Source organism: Corvus cornix, chromosome Z (assembly GCF_000738735.6).
Source record: "Corvus cornix cornix isolate S_Up_H32 chromosome Z, ASM73873v5, whole genome shotgun sequence".
Taxonomy (NCBI): Eukaryota; Metazoa; Chordata; class Aves; order Passeriformes; family Corvidae; genus Corvus; species Corvus cornix.
Window position 1 is genome coordinate 72,719,679 of NC_046357.1, and position 5,429 is coordinate 72,725,107.

At 42.0% G+C, this 5,429-nt stretch overlaps 1 long non-coding RNA gene across 1 annotated transcript; it reads left to right on the forward strand.

Moving 5' to 3' along the window:
• Nucleotides 1-715: 715 nt before the first annotated feature.
• On the forward strand, nucleotides 716-4,940 carry LOC120411557. Its single transcript, XR_005603958.1, has 4 exons — nucleotides 716-938; nucleotides 4,023-4,087; nucleotides 4,438-4,543; nucleotides 4,687-4,940. It is a non-coding gene; the product is annotated as an uncharacterized LOC120411557 (long non-coding RNA).
• Nucleotides 4,941-5,429: the final 489 nt, after the last annotated feature.

Sequence of the window (5,429 nt, forward strand, 5' to 3'; positions counted from 1 at the left end):
AGGCACGAAGGAAGGAGGAAACAGGACACTTCAGGTATTTATTTTAAAAGTCTATCATGCATTTGGATGGCTGATGGTGCCAAAACTAATCATGCTAGTGGAAGAGGTACAGAAGCAGAACAAGCAAAGTACGGAGAGCAAGTAAAAGGGAAGGGGCTTGGATTGACAAGCAGAAAAGGTAACTCTACAGATCAGAGAGTTTTCAATGCGTTGCACATGCTGCAACCTTTTAAACAGCATATTATGGCTCCTGAAACATTTTAAACAGTATAACATGGTTCAAAGGTTTAAAAATATGGCATGGCATCTCCAGTGTATAACTCTGCCGGAGCCAGATAGTGCATGCTGCCCTCTCAAATTGAGAGGAAGAGAATTAAATATAAAGAGGAAACAAAATGCTCATTTTAATCACCCATTCCCCTTTGAGGATCTTTTTCTATTCCCTTTGTAGTGTAATGCAGAGTAACAGGCAATTGCCATATCCCCAGATGATAGTTAGACTGCCCAGGATCCCAGTGTTATAAACTCCCTATTTTCTCCAGCCTCTTTCACAGATGCATCTTCCTATACGGTGACAATTGCATCAGTGCATTACCTTTGGATAGAAAAGCCTGCAAAGTGAAATCACTGGTAGCCAAAGGCAACATAATCAGCTGTTCTCATTACTTACAGAATATATGGGGTTTGTGTGTGGAGAAATTACAGAGGTGGAAAGGGCTGACTAATGAAAGTGCAGGAGAGACGTGCACACGAGGCATTTGCCTCAGGATGAGGAAGTATGGCATTACCTGAATCACACTGCACTCAGAAATCATCCCTCCCTGCTATTTGGTGTCCTTCAAGAAATGAATCCCACCCACAAGGCACTTAATGGACTCTTGCAAGGGGCTTCATTAACTGAGGTTTCAAGACATCTAAAATACTTTGTGCAGGCCCAGGTAAGTGAAGGGATTAAATTATACTTTACTTCGCTAAGCTATCTTTTACCCAAGTATGTTCCCAAGTAAACTGTCTTTTACCCAAGCCATCTTTTTACCCAGGTAGAAATTGCAATGGGTGCAAACTGCAAACTGCACTGCTTTGGGAGGAAGGGGAAAAAAAAAGAGGTAATCACGACAAATTATACTTTTTCAAGTTATCATCATCTTGCTCTGTCTCTGTCAAATTGTTCCTCCAACACAGCAGTCTGTGAAGCCACCTGATTCCTCTGCTTGCCTTTTATTTTTTTCTTCCTCTCTCTGTACTATTTATACCTCTTGGATAAAATGTGCACTTTTGCATATCTCAGCCATTTCAAGGGCTGAGATGATGAACTGCTCTGTTTAGACCTTTCCATCACAGTGTCACTAGTGGTCATGTCCCTGATTATCTCTAAGGACAATGCATTCAATAATAGATTCAATCCAAATCTGTCTATAATTATGATCAAGGATGATATACTAAGTTATATATGTGTAGGAATGGTTCATTTTTCAAGCCCACATGTTGTTTTCCAAATTCTTTGTAGCTGCAACATAACCTTGGTCTGCAACTTCACCAAACGGTGAATGTGACTTTTCACTAAACTGATTTCACCTCTCTTTAAAAAAAAATAAAGAACAACAACAACAAAAAAAAAAAGAATAAACCATCCTTACACAAACACACTTCACACACTTTAACTTTTTTTCTACTTTTGCCATTTTGGCGGTGTTGGTTTTCTCTTGGGCTTTAGACAAAACAAATTCAGTTCCCTGTAAAGCTCACTCAGTGTCTGGTGTGGGCTTTTGGGTGGTGAAAGGAAAAGAGAAGTCTGCTCTGAAAAGAAAACCCTGCTCTGTTGTCTCGGTCTGTGCTCAGGATTACTTCAGTGCATTTAGGAAAGCAGGTAGAGCTCTGCTATTTCTTGCTTGGACCTTTAAAATTTCTCCTCTGCTCCTTGCCTCTGCTGGGAGCAATTTCACTGCAATTACTGAAACGAAGCCCCTGAATTCCACTCTGTAGCTATTCACATGACCCTCAGTGTTTTGGGCTTGATTTTTCTCCAGTTTTCTCCACAACAGGAAGAGTGGTGAGGAAATTTTCCTCAGTCAGTGGCTTTAGGTTTCTATTAAAAACTTTTGCTACTTGTAACACTTCTCAAAACCTTTAAAAAACAAACCTAGCATTGGAATTATTCAATCAAATGGTATTAAAAGCACAGATTATGCTTTAGAAACCACTTACAAAGAAGGTTTTTACAGATCAGTGAGGACGCTAGTGAGGAGGGGCCCCTGATATGAATGGAAACGTTTGTTTCAATCCTCATTTATCTTAAGGCCCGGGTGCTTTCTGGACAGTGAAACATTCTTCTCCTCCCTGCACTTGGAAAAGTGAGGATCAAGTTGCGAGAGAGTGCCCTTGAATGCTCAAGTAAGGAATTTGCTAAGTGGCCTCCTCAGCCAACACAGCTCCCATGTTAACGGTTGCTTCTTAATTCCCTCTGCCCTCGGCTGCAGGATTACCCATCCTTTCTTATCACAAGCATCACCGCCAACCCCAAGGTTGCCTCCACCCACAAAACCATGACCACTTCTCACATTAAAAATGTTTGCCATTTCTTGACCACCCTGAAATTTTAACCAAGCCTTGATAAGGATGTAAATAAAAGCCCACACAGTTTTGTAAAGGTCCCAGTGTTCTTAATTTTTCCAGGGCTGCTCAGGGATCTCTGTAACTGCATGTGTGCATGGGGCTGCTCCAGCCTGCCCGGATTCCACACACCCCTGCAATATAAACATTAATTAAACAGAATACTGAGTTACTAATTGTCACTGGGACCACCAGTCATATTGATCTGGAATCCACCTCTATCTAAGGAAAGCACAAGAAAACGTTGGAATGTTTTGGTCTTACAAAGAAGCATTAGATGGGTTAAATATACTTCAGCCTCATTAACATATTCAGTGCAAATGTCCCACTAAATCCCTTCCAAAATCAGCAGTGAAGCTCTTTGACAGAAGCAGAGCCCAGTCCTTGGGGAGGCAGTGGCCTCCACAACTGTGTCAGAAACCAGATTTGCAGCCCTGTTCTCAAACCCAACTTCTGTTGATGGTTGTGGAATTTTGGCCAGAGCAAAGATCACAGCATCACAGCAAGTCCTGCAACTTGCACAGCTAGCTTGAAGCTTTTCTTCTTCCTGCCATCCAAAGCTTCTTGGGATTAGTCAGGACTGATATTGATGTATGAACATCTTAAAAGGACGGTACATAGCTTCCAGGCTGAAGACTAAACATTGCTGCGTAAAACAGAATTTGGCAGTGATTCTATAGGATGAACCTAATCAGAGCAGACAGATTACAATACATGGTAAAGGCATGGAGTTGAAAAGAAAAAAGGACTTGCTCTGCAGTATTGCATAATACATTCTGGAGAAACTAGAAAACCTTTCAGAGCAGCTGGGACAGAGGGAAATGAACCATTTGTTCCCAAGTGAAATAAACAAAAGAAGGAAATGCTCCAAACTGTCTCCAAACTAGGAAAGGAATGGTGGTGAGAAAAGTGACCAGGGCCTGAACCAAGCTTTTCACATTGTCCAGTTCCTGACAGTAGCTGTGTTTCAAGTGCACAGGCACATATCTCTTCATCCCCTGGTCAGTCCTGGTGAGCCACAGACATCTGCAAGGGAATGCAGCCTTTGGCAGACATCACTAGATGCCTGCAGTGTAGCCAACACAGCTGCTCTGTTTTTGAGTCCTGGTACATCATCTGATGAAGGAAAAAAATCAAAGCAACCCCTTCTTGTTCCAAATCACCTGCATTGCTCTGGATGTGACCAAGAAAACATTCCAGACACCTGAGATGAGTTTGGCAGAGCAAGGTAATTTTCAGTACAAAAACCCACACAACAAAGTTCAGACAGAGTGGAAAGACCTGCAACTCAGAAGAAGGACAGAACTCTGTATGGCACTCATTGTGAAACATTCAACACAGTCAGTCATCTCTTCCTTGCTTATGTTTTTTGTCACTAAAACGTCACTGTTGGATTTTTTCTTTTTTTGTAGATGACAACAAACTCCACCAAGACAGAGAGTGCAAAACTGACTCCTGGTATCTGCTTGACAAGACTGTGAGTTCTTCACATCATCCCTCTCCTTTTAAGACTTGAAGTTAGGGACCACTCAGACATTTTAATTCATGTAAGAAAATTGCTAACTTGAACCTGAGAATCTGAAAGAAAGCGAAGCAACTATCTTGTTTAGGCTTGTTGCCTTTATAGAGCATCGCTCAATATTTTATATTTCTGACTTAAAGCCAGTACTCCTTTGCCTTTTAAAACAGAACCAAAACAAGGTTCTTGTTTATGTAATAGCACTGTGAGTCAGTCTGCAACTCTAATCATGTCGCCTTTCTGGGGAAATCTTACTGAAAACTTAGGAGATAAATTGTCCATTCTTTTATGCGGCCTTGTATTCACAGCCAGTGAATTGCGGCAGATGGACAATTGTGGCAATTGACCCATGTATCCTGATTCTCATCTATTCAGTCCCCTTCTCAGTGCAGACTGGAAAACTCAGTTCTCAAGGTGAGCAGCTAAACCACTGGGCATGCCCTGAAGGGCATGTCTGGAGCACTTGGGAGTGACTGCATGCAGTAACACCACCTAATCTCTCTTGGAAACGATCTCAACTCAATTAGACCTTTCTCTTGCCCACTTCTGATCAGCAGGCTGCTCCAGAACATCCTTCAAGTACTTAAGCATCTTCACCCTAATTTCCAGAGGAAAAAGAAAATCTCTACAGTGAGAATGTAACAATTCCTTCCGGTCTTGGTTCCGTTCCTTATTAAAAAATTGTGTCTCCCAACTATCCCACTCACCCTGCTGTACTTATAATTCAGCAGTCATGTTCCCTCTTTTGTGTCATCCCACTAGAATGAGCAGATTTAGCTTCTTAAGTTTCTGGATTTAAAATAAACTGCATGTCCAGAGCCGTCCGCATGTGTCTATAGGTGTGTTCTCACTACTTACTGGGTCTGCAAGACTAAACTGCTGGGAGTGTATCTTCTCATGAGTTCTAAAGCACACATGAGGACTCTCTTTAGCCCGTGGTTATTCTGCAACAGTTTACTGAACTGGGAATTGCACTTCACCTGTGCTTGTGCCAAGGCGAAGGAAGAAGGTAAACACGTTTCAGTGGCTGGGAAAATCAGATCCCTCTTGACCTTGCTTTTTCACTCTGAAAGCAAGGACTGTTCTGCTTGCCTAAATTCCCATATTTTTCCTCCTTTCACAAGGAAATAGTGTGGCTCAGGCAGTTGAGAGAGGCATTTGGAGGAGGAACAATCAGAAGAGGGTTTCATGTTGCAGCGGCTTCCTGAGTGAGAGAAGACAGGCATGGGAAATAATAACTCTGCTCCAATGTCAGGGCTGAGGAGATTTCTATTTCCAATTTAAATGTAATTTTAAGAGC